At 48.6% G+C, this 18,594-nt stretch overlaps 1 pseudogene; it reads left to right on the forward strand.

Annotated features, from left to right (window-relative positions):
• The window catches only part of LOC131094398 (zinc finger protein 850-like), a 672,678-nt pseudogene that overhangs the window by 568,018 nt on the left and 86,066 nt on the right, over positions 1–18,594 (forward strand).

Here is an 18,594-nt window from a genome sequence, read left to right on the forward strand (position 1 = left end):
TTCAATCAAAAGGGACCCCATTGAACCCCACATGCTCCCGATCTTCCACACCACCCTTGACCAGCAATAGTGTGTTGAAAACTCAATCAGTTGGTCACTCCTAACTCAGGACCTCCCCCCAAACCTGCCTTTCTCAGACCTTCCACGATGGTCCAAGATGGTAATGGCCACGCAGTCTAGGAGCATCATACCCTGGAGAGTTAAGATGGAAGGAGCCTGAATGTGGCTCAGGAGCCCGACCATCCTCCTCCATCCTGGCTCCTCCACTTCCTGCTGCCACAGCCTTCTCTTCCGCCCTGAACAAACCTCCACACTCCACCCCCAAAACTTCAGGTGATGCCCCATTTTCAATCATTCCACCTTCACCCTGGTCCATGCCTGCAGAACTCCACCCCGGAAGTCCGCAATCCTAAATCAAGGCCCTTCCTCCCCAACACCTGACAAAATGGCAGTGCCCTTTGCCTCACTCTCCATCAACAATATACCCCCATGGTCAGATACTAAGCCCAACTGTCACACTATTTCTAATACAAATGTTTCTGCTCTGAGTTATTCTTCCTCTCCAGAAGACAGTATGGATTCCCCAGAGCCACCTTTCCTCTCAACCCCAGAAGATCCCCAGGAAAGGATCCAGAAAGAAGCAGTTAAGGAAGGAGACTGGCAAATAATCTTGAAACCCCTCATTGCCCCAGGATGTCATAAAAGAAGGGGGCAGAATCCCAGGTATCAGCCATTGGTTTACAGGGAAATCAAGGATCTGTGTAGGGCAGCTAAAGATCATAGGAAACACTTACCTTGTTTTAATGGCCTAATGACGGCCATGTTTAGAGCACATGTCTTAACCCCCTATGATTTAACATATATTATGACCATGTTCTTGTCACCTACAGAATACACCCTATGGGAAGGGGGATGGAAGTGTGAACTAAATCAATTAATAGCAGACTATGCTAATAATGAGGTAAGGGCAGAATTGACAATCAACCATCTAGCTGGAGAAGGACAACACAGCCTACCAGATGACCAAGCAGCAGGTATCCCCAGTATTGAATGATATCAAAGAGATGGCTTTGAAAGCTTTAATCCAGGTATGGGATGGTAGCACCCCCAGTTTGGACTGCCATGGGTGGCTGCAGCTAAAGCTTTAGGACAATTAGACCATCTTGGGTGCCTGTTAAGTAAGCAAACCAATGCTACCTCCCTCACATTGAGTGGTCTGCTCTCAGACATAGAGACCATCAGACATGCCACCTTGCAGAACAGCGATAGAGTTTTTACTCTGGACACATGGGCATGGCTGTTTAGACTCTGAGAGCATGTATTTTATGACCCTCTCCAGCCACAGCGAGTCAATCCACAACAGCACTAAGGTACTGAAGGGTTCAAGAATCTTCAAATGGAAAACAAAGACTGGGTCAATAAACTCTTCCAGTCCAAAGGACTAAAGGGTTAGATGATATCTAGCTAAAACAGGACTATTAATTCTCTTAGTTGTTGTTGTATTGCTAATTGTCGCATATTTGTTTGGATGCTTTTAGAAAGTCTTACAAAATTCTTTCAGTTCCATCTTTGTTGTAAAACAGAAAGGGGGAAGATAGCCAACACAGGCTCCTCATGGACTCCTTGTAGGAGAGAACTAGAGGTCAGGATGGCACAAAAACCTCTCAAAGACTGGGAAGGAAACACCTTAAAAGTACCTAAAAGTATTCTTAAATCCATAAACTACCTTAAAAACCCTGAGTATCTCAAGGCATTAGTGGGCACCACTGAGTGACAATACAAAGCTCTCAAGGGACTTGTTAAAGCAGATAATTGGGGCTGTGATTGCACAAACCTCTCACAGAGTCTGTGAGAAAAACCAGAGTCTGTGTCAAAATGGAAACACCAAGTACCTTAAAATAACTGAAGTACCTTGAAGTAGCAATGAGCCCCACTGAGTGTTGTTACTGACAAAGCCTCTCCAGAGACTAATTACAGCAGATAATTGGAGGGCATGATTGCAAAAACATCACAGAAATTCAAAGCAAAAGACAAACCCAAAGTCCTTTGAAAAAGCTGCAGCCCCTGCAGGGAGCATCCAGGAGCCCCCAGAGCCATTCCTGAGCAAGGGTCCCCAGGGACTCCTTCCAGCAGATCTTTGAGGCCACTGGGATGTGGGCTAGGGGGGATGCTGAGGGCAGGATAAGGGGCTGACAGTGCCCAGCCTGGCTGGGGCTGTGCCAGGAGGTCCCTGGGCCCCAGGACAAGGTGTCTCCTCCTAGCCCTTGGTGGCACAGACCCTGCTGCTGTGCCCCAGAGCACCAAGACTTGGCTTCTCTTTTTCCCCACCTTGTTGCCTTCTGGTATAAGGCAAGGCAACCTTGTTCTGAGGAACAGCACGGCGACCCACTCTCCAGGGTCGCTCAGGCCAATGAGCATGCAGACACCAATGTGGTGGACGGTCCAAAGGCGTTTATTAACTCTTCTCTTGGGGTTTTATAGTCTAAGGGGGTCTCTACGTCAGAGGGGGTCTGTCTCTACTATCTATGGTTACTAAGGAGTGGAAAGTTACCAGGGGTGGAAAGTTACCAGGGGTGGAAAGTTACTGGGTGTGGAATGGAAAGTTACTGGCTCTACTGTTAGGGGGCTACTTTCTAGGGTAATCTCTTATCTTAGGGGAACAGAGGGTCCTGCCTCTCCATTACATCACGTAATCTTCCGAACGCCTGTCCCTATTTACCACACCACCTGTCATCACTGCCTCCAGTTCTCTCCTCAGCCTGAGGCCTGTTGTGTTCTTCAGTGAGACCCATTACAAGTCCAAGAAACTTTGGAGTTGGACTCTGACTTATAGTTCTGGAGAAGTTTCTTCAGCTCCCTCTCAGGGACTGATATACAAGGCCTGAGCACAAAGCCCCAGAGGCTCATTTACGTCCTTGTGCTGTGTCTGTGCTGCTGAGCTGGGCTGGGTTCCTGGCACAGAGGCAGCTCCTGGTAACCAAGAAGAGCTTTAAAACCACATTTCTCTTGATGAGCAGCTCCTGTGCCAGCCCAGCAGGGCTGGGGCACTGCCTGCAGCCACCCAGGGCACAGCACAGAAGCACAGAGATCTTCAATCAGTCAGGGCTGGGAAGGTGCTGAGAAGTGCCTGGGGCACAATCAATGCCAGCCCTTGGCACAGGAACCTCTGGCTGCAGGACAATGCAGCTGCAGCTCCTGGAGACATCTCCTAAAGATGGAACATCCCACTGCCTACAGACCCTGTGAGTACATTCTCTGATTGTCTCTTGTGCAGAGCAGCCAGGGGTGCCCAGGGCTGTCCTGCAGAGCAGGGTCCTGCAGCCCCGGGCGCTGTGCTGGGCAGGGACTCTGCTGCCTTCCAGGGACAGCTCTCAGCCAGCCCTGGCAGCTGCTCCCAGCACTGGGGGACAAGATCTGGGTGCGAGGAGACAGCTGGTCAGGCTTGGGAGTGTTGTCATAGTGTGGGGAGGATGCTGCATTGATGAGCAGTTCTCCCAGCATGACATTTAACTGCAGAACATTTCCAAGTACATTATAAAGGGAGCACAGCGAGTCAAGGGCTGCACACAAGGGAAAATCCTGCTTTATTAATCTACTGCACTGTATTGCCTGAATATAAATTGCATATAGCTATCATCTCTCAGTTCAGGTGGAGAATAAATACAAAAAAAAATCTTACAGACTTGAATAAACCAGGCAGTGACAGAAATCAGCACAGGCCCTCTCACAGGCAGCATCAGTGTCACTTTTCCAGCTTCCTCAGGGTTGCTCTGACGTTGCCATCAGAGCCTGCAGAGCCAGAGCTGCCCCTGGGCAGTGCCAGAGCTGGGAGGGCACTGCAGGGCAGAGCTGACCCCCAGGGCTGGGCTGGGCTCTGGCAGCACTGGCAGGGCCCAGCACTGGGCACAGGGAATCAGCTGCTGGCAGGGACAGCTCCAGGCAGCAGAGCCCTGGGCAGGCAGTGGGGGGAAGTGCCCCCAGGCTGTGCTGGAATATTTAAAGTCCCTCTCCAAACACAGCTATTGCATGATTACATTTTTTACAGATCTCCACGCCAAGACATTGCAAATGTCCAACAGCAGCTCCATCAGGCACTTCTTCCTGATGGCACTGGCAGACACACGGCAGCTGCAGCTCCTGCACTTCTGCCTCTTGCTGGGCATCTCCCTGGCTGCCCTCCTGGGCAACGGCCTCATCATCAGCGCCGTAGCCCGCGGCCACCACCTGCACACGCCCATGTTCCTCTTCCTGCTCAACCTGGCCCTCAGCGACCTGGGCTCCATCTGCACCACTGTCCCTAAAGCCATGCACAATTCCCTCTGGGACACCAGGAACATCTCCTACACTGGATGTGCCACACAGCTCTTTTTCTTTATGTTCTTTATCACAGCAGGGTATTCACTCCTGACCGTCATGTGCTACGACCGCGACGTGTCCATCTGCAAACCCCTGCACTACGGGACCCTCCTGGGCAGCAGAGCTTGTGCCCACATGGCAGCAGCTGCCTGGGCCAGTGCCTTTCTCTTTTCGCTGATCCACACAGCCAATACATTTTCCCTGCCCCTGTGCCATGGCAATACCCTGGGCCAGTTCTTCTCTGAAATCCCACAGATCCTCAAGCTCTCCTGCTCCAAATCCCACCTCAGGGAACTGGGACTTCTTGCTCTTAGTGGCTGTTTAGGACTCGGTTTTGTGTTCATTGTTTTCTCCTATGTGCAGATCTTCAGGGCTGTGCTGAGAATCCCCTCTGAGCAGGGACGGCACAAAGCCTTTTCCACCTGCCTCCCTCACCTGGCCGTGGTCTCCCTGTTCATCAGCACTGGCACATTTGCTCACCTGAAGCCTCCCTCCATCTCCTCTCCATCTCTGGACCTGGCCATGTCAGTTCTGTACTCGGTGGTGCCTCCAGCCCTGAACCCCCTCATCTACAGCCTGAGGAACCAGGAGCTCAAGGCTGCAGTGAGGAGACTGATGACTGGATGGTTTCAGAAACATTAAACTGCTGGCCAGTTTCTGCAAATCACAAGTACAAAAAGTTGTTTTTCATACTTCTTGTTGGTTTCCATTTGGAGGTTCTTTATGTTTGTTTTACTTTTTTCATATTGTCCATCAAAAAATGCCATTTTTTTCTCATTTTGTTTCACATTTTGTTTCTCTCCACCTTTCCTGTGGCCACACACTGTGTCAATGAGGGGCTGCACTCTTGGTGGCTTTAAATGAACTAAAGGACCTCCCAGCAGAGTTTTCTGCAGAGATGCCCTTTTCTTGCCTTCTCTGGAGCTGCAGTAGCAATGTCTGTGTGCAGAGCTGGGGGCAGATCAGTGCTGGCACAGCAGCAGCAGCAACGCTTGGTGTTGCCAGTGCTGCTGCCGTGGCCCTGCCCTGCTGCCCTGGTGGCCCTGGTGTTGCTCTAGGGCCTGAGTGTTCTCGGGGCCGGGCACAGCCCTGGGGGTGGCAGTGCTGGGGCTGCAGTAGGGACAGGCCATGGGCACTGCTGGGGCAGTGCTGATGCCTCAGGCCAGGGCCTGGGGGCTCCAGGCTACTTGCCCAGGCTCTCTCAAGAACACAGCCAGGCCAATGCTCAGCACAGAAAGGCCCCGTGAGCAGCCCCAGAGTGGTCATGGGCAGGCTGGGGACAAACAGCATGGCTGAGGCTCTGCAAGGGCCCTGGGGCAGACGGGAAGGAGCAGCAGAGCAGGGGCTGATCCATCCCCAGTGCACTGCACAGCCCAGGGCAGCGTCCCAGAGCGTCCTCATGCAGCTGCCAAAAACATCCCCCCTCTGCAGCCCTCACCTCTCCCCCAGCTCACACAAGTGCCCCATCCTTGCAGGCACAGACACGGCAGCACTGGCTCAGGAGCCCCGGTTTACATTACACAGAGCAGGCAGGAGCATGCCCATGCTGTTGGGGACATGAAGCTGAGGGAGCACAAATGCCATCAGCCCCTGGGGCCAGCAAGGGCTGGGGTACAACAGAGAAACCACTCAGCTTTGTCCTGGCCTCTGCAGTCAGCCAGAAAGGCTGGCCCAGAAACCATCAGTGTCCATCTCAGCCTGGCTGAGTGTGCAGGGGCAGGACTCAGACCAGGCCTTGTGGGGCAGGGCCAGTGCCTGTGCAAGGCATTGCAAACAGGCAAGTGGCCCAGAGAGGAGGCTGCTCTGTGCCCTTGGTGGCATGGACAAAGCAGGGAGGGGGCCAAGGACATTTGTCAGCACCAGCCTCTGTCCCCAGCCCTTGGCAGCCCTGGCTGCTGAGCCCAGCTTTGGCCTGGGTTGAGTTTGGCTGTGGCCCAGTTCCATCCTCCAGCAGGGCTCAAGGCCTGTTCCCAGCCAGGACCAGCCCAGGCCAGCCCCTCTGCTGGCCCAGAAACTGGCAGAGCCCGGGGCAGGGCTGTCTGTGCAGGCCCACAGGTGCCACGTGCTCTGCAGGAGCTGGCAGAGGCTGCCCAGCAGGGAGGCCATGGGGCACAGAGCCCCAAGGCTGCTGTGGGCACCATGGCACAGAGGCCGTTCCCAGCCGCAATGCTCCTGGCCTGGGCTGGGCCTGCACAGGGGCTGGGCCACCATGGCTGGGGTAGCACAGGGCCACAAAGGGGCCACACAGCTGCTGCCGGGGCTGACAGCAAGGCCAGGCACACACAAGCAATTGCTGAGCATGACCTGCACCGGCCAGGGCTGACTGTGCCAAAGGCAGAGCTCAGCTGCCCTTGGCAGCTGCAGCAACAGTCCAGAGCCCAAAGAGCCTCCATGGCTGTGCTGGAGACCAAGGCTGCAGGAGGGAAATGCAGGGCTGCTGCGGGATGGGGAGGGCATTGAATTCCAGCACACACCTCAGCTCTCTGATGATCCTGGCACCATGCTGGGCCCTGTTTCAGACTGCAGTAGAGCAGATGTTGATGGGACAGGGGCCCTGCAGGGCTGTCAGGGACCTGCAGCTTGCAAGGTGCTTTGCTCTCCCTCTGGTGCTCTCAGAGAGACCTAATCCCAGCAGGGCACCTCAGGGCACAAGTGGCACTGCCTGTTCATGGGCACACAACTGATGTCTGCCTGAAAGGGGGCACAGGTGTTAAACCCTGTTTGTTTCATAATATACAAACAAATTTTTATTATCTGGGTCATTTGAGTACTTTTAAGAAATGGCACAATTTTCCCATCAGGAACAGGAATTTCCTGGAGGTGTACTAATGGTAGGAGGAGAAATACCGATCTTCCCTTCTACTGGTGTCACCAATATTCTGTTTATTACTTCCTCTCCCTTTTCCTTCAGGTGTTTTCAGCTTTTCTGTTGAAATGGCCATGTCTAAGGACATCTCTTCTTTTACAGCAGTTGGATCTATGTACTTCTACCGCTCTCTGATTTCCTCCTCTGGGTGGTCTCTGGTCATTCAAGTGCCTCTCAACTGACTGGCTGCATGCTTTGAGCTGGAAAAAATTGCCCAATATTTCTGAAGTTCAAATAAATATATAATAAATATAATTTTAATTGTGTTTTTACCGATCACAGAATTACCTTATGTCTTTGTCTAAATCTGTTCATGTACAGAAATCCCTGTGAGATGGGCGACATGTCAGATGCTGCTGGGACATCACAGAGAGCTGATGGAAGAGCTGTGATGGTTGTTAAACTGTTCAAATGTTCAACTTGTGTTTGTGGGCAAGAAACCTTTCTGTGCCTCTGAGTGTCAGCAGTCCCTGAGCCCAAAGGACACAAACCTGATGAGTTGTGGTTTCCACTGCAGGGGCTGCACTTGGACCTTGGGTCTGCACAGGAGAGCTCTTCATCCCCTTTCTCTCTTTTCCTCCCTCTGGGCATGGAGGGAGCTCCTGACTTCAGCCTTGTGTGACTTGTGTGTGCAAAGAGCAAATCTGGGCAGAATCTGGGCAGGAAGGGTTTGGGGGGGAGCTTGGGATCTGTACTGGGCTCAGAAGGTTTTCCATTGCTCTGAGACTGTCTGCTGTGGAAAGTGGATTCAATATCCCACAGAGTAATGACTTTTGCATTGATGGAACTGTGCCTTCCCTTGGCATTGTTGCCGGACAATGAATGAACATCCCTCTGTGTCTCAGGCAGCTCCTTCTTCAAGGAAAGCAGGTGGGAGTTGGAGCCAAGGAGCTGAAAGCTGCAGATGCAGCCTGGGCTGGAGGGAGTTCAGATTTGCACAAGGCTGCTCTGAGTGCCAGGGCTTGGATGGGGGAAATGGTGGGGTGGGGGTAGGGACAGAGTGTGATTGATTGTCAGCCATGAAGGGTCTTGATTTTCATATCTACTCAAATTCATGAGGAAGTACATGGATTCAGTGTCAATTGGAAATTGCTCATATCAATGTATTAACATGAAAACAAAACAAAACAGGACCTAAAAATTATTTTCTCACTGTCTTTTAAAATATCGTGTATTCACTTTGAATATACTACTGAGATCTACTTAACTACAAACTATTTGGAAACTGAAATCAAATCATTCCCAGGGGCTTGGCTTGTTAAGGTGTTCTGAATGTTAATGAGCCCTGCCACACTGAATTCCTGCACTGATGAACTGAAGGCTGAACAAGCCTCTGCAGCAGGAAAATTCAGCAGCAGCCTCCAAGTTGCTGAGGATGTCAACAGCCCCCACTGAGGCCACCCCTGCCCAGAGACCGTGGGGGAATGGGCAGACGAGGAGAGCGCCCCTGGGGCTGGGGCAGCACAACTCAGAGGCACCAGCGGCTCCAGCTGGGAAATGGAGTGTGGAATGTGGCTGGGAAAGCCCTGCCTGGGCTGTGCCAAGCAGGACAGACAAGCCCTGACTTCCATCCCCCAAACAATTCTCTCAAACAAGAAGACATTTAAAAGGAATTATAGTTGTTTATGTATTCTGAGTTGGACTCCCTGGAGAAATACGAACAAGAGATTCTGAGGAGCTCAAAAGAACAAAACAGCCTTTACTGGGTACTTTAGAAAATCAGAGAAACTTTTGCAAAAGGTTTATTATGACATAGTAGTGGTTTTGGTTTGTTAATTTAAGATTTTTCTAATCTTGAGATTTCTTAATTAATGTATTGATGAATGTGATGTGTTTTAATGTCGGTTACTGATTTATGTATTTATTTTATTCTGAAATAAAATTACGAGAATGGTAAAGTAGGCTTAAAATTTTAAAAGCATATAAAGAAACTTTCATTAAAAGCAGCCTAAAGAGAAAAGGTAGGGAGAATTTAAATAAACTCTTTGGAAAAATTTTTTTTCCTTTACACCTTTTTCTTTTTATTGGCAATGTAAAGAAACTAAACTTAAAATTTGTAGTTAGTTTGCTGTTTGTAGAATAGTCGTTTTTTAGTTTACTTAGGGAGACAAGTTTATCTTGTTTGGGTTATGGAAATTATTTTACAAGAGGAAAATGTGGTTTTTTGTAGTTCCTAATTTTGACATGGATAACAGTTGTCTGGGGAACTTTGTTATTGTGAAGTTGTTTTTATTGCTACAAGCTTTTTTACAGCTTGTTGATGGGCCATGTTGATGTATGGGGTATTGTTTTAAAAATGAGTTCTTTAAAGATAAAGAACTCATTATTTATTTAGTTTTTGAATAATTTATTATTTAGTTTTTGAATAATTTTTATCTCTGGGAATAGAGATCTTCTCTTGGGGATACTGGATTACTTTTTATTTTTCTGCTAAAAATTTGATGCAATTTCAGTAATTTCTTTATTTTAAGATGGAGGTTTTTGTTTGGTAGTATTTTTTAATATTTTAATTTTTTTATAGTTTGATGTGTTTTAAAGAAAAAGATTTTAAGAGGATTTTAGTTTTAAGACTAAGGAATTTTTTCTTCATTTTTATTTGGGATTTTGCTTCTTCTTTACTGACTTTGATGGTTTTATGGATTTTTAAAATATGTTTGTATTTTGTTTTTTTCTTTTACTTGAGGGAAGATTGAAATATTGAAAGGGTTAACACCTGACCCGCTGGTAACTTGGGGTGGAAGTTGTGGTTGGATTGTGTTAGGATTAGTTTTATAGTTGGTTTGGGGGGGGGGGGTTTGTTTAATTTTAGTTGAAGGGTTATATTGAATGGGTTGTAGGTTGTGAGGGTTTCTGGTTTGAGTTGTGTTGCGGGGAGGGACTTGACGAGGGGATTTGATGGTAAGATTTTAACAGCTGTGGCTACCTTTGTTCTAGTTGGGGTTTTGTAGCCTCTTTTGTTTTCCTGTTTGGTAGTTGTTGGGGTTTGGTTTGGTTAGAATGGGGCTGATAGTGGGGGGCAGCCTGGGGAGGGGTGAAGGAGCTCAGCCCATGGCAGGGTTGCTTGGTTTGGTTTGGTTTGGTTTGGTTTGGTTTGGTTTGGTTTGGTTTGGTTTGGTTTGGTTTGGTTTGGGTGAGATGGGGACTAGTGTCAGTTTCTCGGCTGTTTAGGTGGCCTGGAAAGGCCCAGGGTGGCCTTGGACAGCCCGGCGCTTCAAAGGACGAGGAGAGACTTCTGATCTTGTTTCAGTCTCGGTGTTTATTAATTGTTTATCTAAAAGATTTTCTTTCAGCCTGACAGAGGTCTGCACAGCAAGTCAGCCATGGGCACACCGAGAGCCCCCGGGGCGGTCACTTATCTTTATACCCGAAGTTACGTATACAATATTTATAATTTTTCCCCAATACCTTCTACCCTTATTAACCGGTGCACTTCTAGTAAAGACCAATCCCAAAGTGCCACCATCACCACAGAAGTTGGAGGCCAAGAAGAAGAAGAAGAAGGACAGGACACGCCCCAATTCCTCCATCTTACTTCTTTAGACCCCCCTGTACAGAAATCCTAAACCCTGTGTTTTACACTCTAATTAACTTATCCCTTCACCATTCACCCCAGTGAAATCCTCCCAGTCCTCATACAGGTGTCATCTCCTGTGTAGGATCAAAGTCCAGCCACCAGACACTTCTGGCAACATTCCAGGACTCCCGAGCCCCCCAAGGGTGTTCTCGGCCACTCTGCACCTCCATCCTGAGGTGCTGAAATCCCACAGGCTAGGGCCAGGGCCCGCTGCTTCTTTGTTGACTGGAAAAGAAAGAGGAGGTTCCTGGGTTTTTTCATCTTTAACATATGTGTTTCACAGAGGCATGTTCAGTATCTTAGTGGTTTAACAGATTCAGTTACACAAAAAGTTTTGTATTACTTTTTAAAATTCTTCTCATGTCAACCTATGACAGACATTAAATCAACAAAAAACACTTCTCAAAGCATTGACTTGGCCCATTCAACTTCACAGACTCTAAGCCTGTTCAATTTAATGTTATTCAAAATATGCAGGAGCAAAAAACAGAAGAAGAAACGGAAAGAAAGACAAAAAATATGCAGAGAAGCACACACAGCTACCAACTCCTGCATTCCATCAGTGTTCAGACAGAAATTCCAAGAGGAGGTAGGCTCAAGATGTGTGCTTGCCTTGTGGTCAGCCTTCAAACCCCTTGGTCTTCCTGAGCCCTTCCCCCACATGGGGCTTGGGCTCATTTGGTCACTCAGGAGCTGGGCTGGGGGCTGCAGAAGTGGCTGTGGAGCATTGCCTGTGCTGTGCCAGGGACTGGCAGACACTGCTGGGCTGGGATAGAGACTCTGGGTGGATTGGGGTTCCAGGGCAGGGCAAGGCCCTTCCTCCCAAGCACATAAAATATTTTTAGCCAACAATCTCCTCCAGTCTGTCACAACAGGGAATGTTGGAGGTGAAATCCCAATTCTGGCCATGGGCATCTGGACTAGAAGGACAGCTCTTATCCATAGGAAGGAAAGCATGAAGCTCCAGTGTTTGGAAGGCAGGTGAGAGTCTCACTAAGCCAAGGCCAGCCAGACTTGTCAGGAATGGCAGATTTTGTCTGGGAGCACTCTTTGGATTTAACGAATTTTGGAGGTGGAAGCTCAATCTCAGCCATGGGCACCTGGAGAAGCAAGACAGTTCTTTTCCATAGGAAGGAAAGCACGGAGCCTTCCCAAATGTTTTGGGGACAGATGAGAGCTGACCCTTGTGAAACCATTACCAGCCAGACTTATCCTGGCAATATTCCTATTGGAACAATGCCTGGATATAAGGAAATTTGGAGGTGAGATCCTAGTTTTGGCCATGGATGCCTGGAGGAGAAGGAGAGTTCTTTTTCTATAGAAGAAAAGTACAGAGCCCCAGTGTTTCATTAGCAGAAGAGACAACTGAGTTCTTGAGGGTCTTGGCACCAAGGGGCACCCCATTCCATGGGGTCCAGCAGTGTCACAATGGTCCCAATGATTCCATGAAGCCTTGCAGTGTCACAATGGTCTCCATAGTTCCCCTGACCCCACAATGTCACGTGACTCCTCTGTTCCATGAGCCCTGCCATGTCACAATGGACCTTTGGCCACATGGGGTCTCACAGTGTCACAATGGTCCCGTGGTTCCATGAGACCTCAAATTGTCACAATGGTCTCCACAGCTCCATGAGGCCTGGCGGGGTCATAATGGACCCTTGGTTTGGTGGAGCCTCTCAGTGTCACAATGATCCCTACACTCCATGGAGTCACAGAGCTGGGATTCCACACATGGAGTAGAGGTGTGTGGTTCCATGGAATGTAGGGATCATTGTGACACTGGCAGGGGGACCCAGGGGGACAGGGGACCCCACTGTGTACGAGCAGGGTTAGATTTCTCTGGCATAAACTGTGAGGGTGGGGCGGGGAGGATTGACCTCAATGACCTCACACAGCTCCTTTGATATCACATAACCTCCTTGTGATGTCACACAGCCTTCTCTGTGATGTCACACTGCCCCTGCAATGTCATACACCACCTGTGATGTAACACAGTTCCTGTGATGTCACAGAGCTAACTCTATTATATTACCCTGTAATGTCATACAGCAGCGCTGTGATGTCATAAATGACTGTGATGTCACAAAGTGACCCTGTGATCTCACAGTCTATTCTGTGATGTCACAGCCTCCTCTATGATGTTACACAGCCACCTAGTGATGTCACAACCCTCTCTCTGATGCCACAGAGACACACTCTATGATGGCAGAGACTGCTATATGGCCTCACATCCTACTATGTGTTGTCACAGCCAGCTCTGTGATGTCACAAGTCCCTCAGTGATGTCACAGAACCTTCAAGAACTCAGTTACATTGAAACATTGAAGTCTCTTGGACTTTGAAGAGATCTCTGTCAGGGACACAACTGAGAAAGTGTCCTCAGGTTCCAGATAGAGCAGAACACTGGAAGCAGTGATGATAGGTGGGGGCAAACAAGGCAAAAATCAAGAGCACAATCAGTTCATGATAAGCACCAGAACAAGATGGACCTCTAAGAGCAGCTGACTGAAAGAATCTGAAAAGGACAAATGCAGGGAATGACCTGGTGAACTTTGCCTGGAAGAAGGGTGATTTTTTTTCTAATAATTACTAATACATTTTGGCTTTTGGCTTTCTTAGCATGGCCATTTGCATCCCAGATTCCCCAGGAAGTGCGAAGCCTGAGCTTGTGGAAGTGGCTGAAAGATGCCCTGTTCCTCTGCAGGGACATTCAGACTGGAACAGGAGCCGGAGCCTTCTCTGGGGAAGCCTCCTCCGAGCTGGAATTTGTGCCATGCTGGGAGAGGAGGAGGAGGGGGAGAAGGCTGGCGCTGTGTGGCAGGAGCAGGAGGTTTGGGCTGCAGGACATTCTGTCTGCGCCACTGCCCCGCAATGGGCAGCCGTGCCCAGGGCTCTGGGCCTGGCCCCGGGTGTGCTGAGCTCCCTGGGCTGGGCTCAGGCTCCCGCTGGGACTGGGCAGAGCCTGGCCTCAAACTGGGGGCAGCAGCAGTACAAAACACCTCTGGGCATCTACGTTTCCTGCTGCTGGGAAGGAGCAATGAAGCGAGTCGAGAAGTTCTGGTTTCTGCTTCTCCTGGTGGATTTTTTAATTTAATTCCACACTGCAGAGGCAATTTCTGTTATGGCCTCTGTCAGTTTATTCTATTTCAACAACGCCAGCAACAGGGCTGTGTTTGAGCGCTGCAAATGTGGCCTGTGTGACTTTAATTCCCCTCACTTTATTGCTCAGGGACCAGTGGGCATTCCAGTATCTGCCGATCTTTATGTCTGTGACAAAAATACTGACTTCACTGTCAGGAAAGCACCATGGGTAGCACCAACTGAGAGGCACTTGCATTTTTATGGATAAAATTCAGGTGGTAAGCAGAAGAGGGTCAAGAGCAGCCATGAACTGCAATTCCCAAGGCAAAGGCACCAGCAGCCTCCTGCTGTCACCTCATGGTGAGTCAAACAGAGCTGAAAACAGCGCTGGAACCCGATCCTTTCTTTCTCTGAGGGCTGGCTCAGGGCAGCACAGGCTTGGATCTTCAGAGGACAGCTGGCTACCAGGACCAAGAGGGACCGGCTCAGGACAGCGACGCAGAAGAGCACTGGAGCACCGGACTGGTGAGAAATCCGGTGGCGGGAGTGGGAGACATGCGCATGTGTGTGTGAGGGAGACGAGGGCCGGCAGCCGGACCTTCGAAGTGAGAGGGTCCCCTTAGCACCGCGTTTCCTGACTCCTGCGAAGGGGCAGGCCAGAAACAGGGGAAAGCGAGTGGAATTAGTGTGAGTGAAGTCGTCTCCCAAGGGGGAAAAAAGGGCCCCCCCACTCCGGGCGTGCGGAGTGAATTACTGTGTATGAGTGGCACGCACCCCAAAGTCCTGACAAAGGGAGGTCAGGCACTTTTGTAAGTCTCGAGAAGGATTCGTGTAAGATTTGTCAGTCCCGAGAAGGATTCGGGTGGTTCACAAGCCCTGCAGGCAAAGTAAGTCCTGACAAAGGGAGTCAGGCACAAACCCCAGTGAAGGAGGCTGCGGTTTGCTTTTAAGTCCTGATACAGTGAAGCCTAAAAATTGGCGGGTTAGGCGAACTAAAAAATCAGGCAGTTGTTTTTCCTGACTGAGGGACTGAGGGAGTCAGGCACGATCTGGATTCTTGGCCGAGGCTTCGTGTGTTCAAGTCCCGATAGATGTAAGACCTGACGCTGGGAAGTTGGGCAATCAAGAGATTGGGCAGTTGTTTCACTATAAAGTCCTGAGCATCAGGCAGAAATTTGAAGTTCAGTGGAGGAGGCTGAAGCTCCTCAAACAAGGTTTTTTGAAATTCCCGGTCAGTAGAGGCACCTTTGGGACTTTTTTTATTGAGACCTGAAAAATGGGATGTTGTAATAGTAAAAAGACCGGCAAGAGACCGAGGTATATACATCCCAATAGTCCCTTAGGAGAACTGTTAGTAAAATGGGATTCTATAGAGGCCACGGAGGGATTAGATAAAGTGAAAATGATCCATTATTGTATGGAAGTGTGGCCAGAATTAGAGGTGCAAGGAGGATGGCCTTGGTGTGGGACAAAGGATAAGTGGATGTGCCAACAATTAAATAATTATCTGACAGCTCGAGGCGATACTGATCCTGAGCAATTACTGTATGTATCTTGCTGGTTAAAGAGCACTGTTGGGGATGAAGGGGTGCGAATTTGTAAGGTACAGAGGAAGAAAGAGGGGAATGAAGGAGGGGATGATAGAACTAGTAATAGATGGGACCCCCTAGATTATTTGCCTCCTTCTGCCCCTCCACCTTATAATCCTCTTCTTCAAGCACCTCAAATGGCAGGTCCGGTTCCTCCCCCGGCTGCCATCTCATTACCACCTGCTCAAATTCCTCCTTTTACCTTTTCAGCTTCCGCTATGATAAACCCAGTATCCCCTCCAGTCCCTTCTGCATCACCACAAGTGCCTACTCCACCTGCTGCATTCTCCACCCCTTCTCCAGCTCTGCTTAATATCTACTTAGACTCTTCTCCCCCTCCTATTGCTGTCCCTTTACCTCCTCCGAGTTGGGACACAAATGCCGCCTCACCCAGTAAACAGCTATCAGCAAATACACCTGCTGATGGGCAGAAAGTTCAGGGTAACCCAAAGAACCCACAAAGTAGTTTGGCATCTGAAGATGGGCCGTACTGTAGCACCAGATCCAAGACCTCCAAGGCAGAGAGACTCTTTCGGCTCAGAGAGGTTCCTATGGGAGGAGTAGCGGGAGGTGTTGGCTTTGTGAATGCTCCCCTAACTGCTTCTGAGGTGAGAGGATTCAAGAAAGAGTTGGGGCATTTAGTTGAGGACCCAGTGGGCATAGCCAACCAAGTGGATCAATTTCTAGGTCCAAATATCTACACTTGGGGGGAGATGAATTCCATCCTGAGTATATTATTTTCCCCAGAAGAGGTCCAGATGATAAGGGCGGCTGGCATAAAAATTTGGGAGAAAGATAACAGTCCAGGACCCCAGGTGCCAACAGGTGAACAGAAATTGCCACTAACGGAGCCCAACTGGAACCCTAATCAGGAGGAGGGGAGGAAGGCCATGAGGGAATATAGGTCTTTGATAATACGGGGGATCAAAGAGAGTTCCCAAAGGAACTAACACCCAATTGGCATTTGAGGGTGCACAAGGGAAGGATGAAGCTCCTGCTGCCTGGCTTAATCGCCTAAGGCGGAACTTCCAGATGTACTCTAGAATAGACCCAGGCACCCCAGAAGGTCAAATGCTACTAAAAGTCCAATTTGTTACCAAATCTTGGCGTGATATACAGAGAAAACTGGAAAAGATGGAAGATTGGCAAGAGAAGGACATTAATGAGTTATTAAGAAAGGCATTGAAGGTGTATTTAAGGAGGGAGGAAGATAAAGCAAGGGCCAAGGCTAGGATCATGGTTGCTGTAGCTAGAGAAAGTGCAGGGTGGGCGGGTCCACCACCAGGAGGAGGCAAGGATAGGTCAGTACTGTCACGTACAAGAGGGATTGAGACACCTCAAGGCCCTTTGAGAGAACGACATTGCTATTACTGTGGAAAGGCAGGACACGTCAGGAGGTTTTGTAGAAAGCTCAGTCTCGATGCAGCAATAGCCAGGGAACAAGATAATTTAGGGAAGATCCTTAGAGGTGACAATTAGAGGGTCAGGGGCTTTACACTATAGGGGACCCGATGCAACATCTAGAAGAGCCCTTGGTAAACTTTAAAGTGGGATCCCTAAATGAAGAATTAGAATAGATACAGGAGCAGATAAGTCCTGTCTCAACAAAGTACTAAGAAGTATAGTATAGTATAGTATAGTATAGTATAGTATAGTATAGTATAGTATAGTATAGTGAAAAACATCTGAAGTTAGAAAAAACAGCTAGGTAGAAAGGATATCCAATAGCACCAAAACTGGCCAGTAAAACTAAACTTGTAATAAGTAATGTGAAAGTAAAAGCTACCTTATTGTTGTCTTGTTGTGTGTGTGAGAGTGAGTCACAAAGTCAGCCTCAACTTCCCCGGCAGGTGGGAAGGGGGCAGTGGAAGTGTGTGTGTGACCTGCAAACCAGACTAGTGCTCCCCAGATGTGTGAGGGAGCCGTAGTTGTAAGAGCGTGAGTGACACGCAGACAGCCTCACAGGTGAATGTGCACCAGAGGCAACCAGAGCCAGGGCCCTTCCAAGAGGCCCAGGGATACTGAGACCTGTGTGCCAACCCCAAGGTGAGGGGAGCCACAGTGATTATCTAGCAATAATGATCCAGTTTGTGTCTTGAGGGTGTGAAGGAATGTGTGAGAATGAATATAGACAAATTAGAATAGAGGTAATGTAGATTGTGCATTACAAGTTTTACCACATCTCCTTAGAGAGAAGTGTACTGTGTAGAAGAATGGTGTAAAAAAAAAATATTTAAGTGTAAGGGGTTGAAAGAAGTATTTAAGCTGTAAGTGAAAGTAAGAAACAGAAGGAAGAGATAAATAGATAACATCTTGAAAAATAGAACAGCAAACCAGTGAATTAAATACACAGAAAAATAGGGGAATAAAAATACTTTGGGAGTTAAGTTAGCTGAGAAATACAACTCCTTGCAAAATACAGAGTATGTAGAAGTTGATGAGAGAAACATGCAAGCTATGGAAAAAGAGAAATTAACCAATAACATTAAACAGAGAAACTGAGTTTTGATAAAATCATTAAATAGCAGACCATTAAAGCCTGTGTTTGAAAGTCCATTTCAGGTACTCTTCCTTACTAATTCGACGGTGCAGATCAAAAGGAAAAGGTTGGACTCACATCACTCTCACCCCCTGGCATTGGACCAGGATTCAACACCATTTCTTTTCCTTCTGGCATTGGACCGGACTGCACCCCATTCTTCCTCTGGCATTGGACCGGACTCCACCCCTTTCTCCTTCTGGCATTGGGCCAGACTCCCAGTTTTCCCCTCTGGCATTGGACCAGAGTCCACATCACTCTCATCCCCCGGCGCTGGACAAGATTCATCTGCTTCACAAGTTAATTCACCTGAGTATACTGTGATTTAAAGTTGACTCTCAGAAGGAAGAGTCAAAAAGACTGAACTGTGTGGGAAAAAAAAAATTGGCATCAGAGTTCTAATATTGCTTAAAATGTTTTAAGACTGTTCTGTGTAAACTATGTTGGTAAAAAGTTTAAGACTGTAAATAAGTAATTCTGGTTAAGTTCCCCAATTTATTTCTAAAGACTCCAGGTTAATCCTCTACAGAACACTCCCCTGGGAGGGGAAACCAAAATTGGTAGGGAACAGACCAAGAGAGGTTTAACC

This window comes from Melospiza georgiana, chromosome 29, assembly GCF_028018845.1.
Source record: "Melospiza georgiana isolate bMelGeo1 chromosome 29, bMelGeo1.pri, whole genome shotgun sequence".
In the NCBI taxonomy this organism is placed as follows: domain Eukaryota; kingdom Metazoa; phylum Chordata; class Aves; order Passeriformes; family Passerellidae; genus Melospiza; species Melospiza georgiana.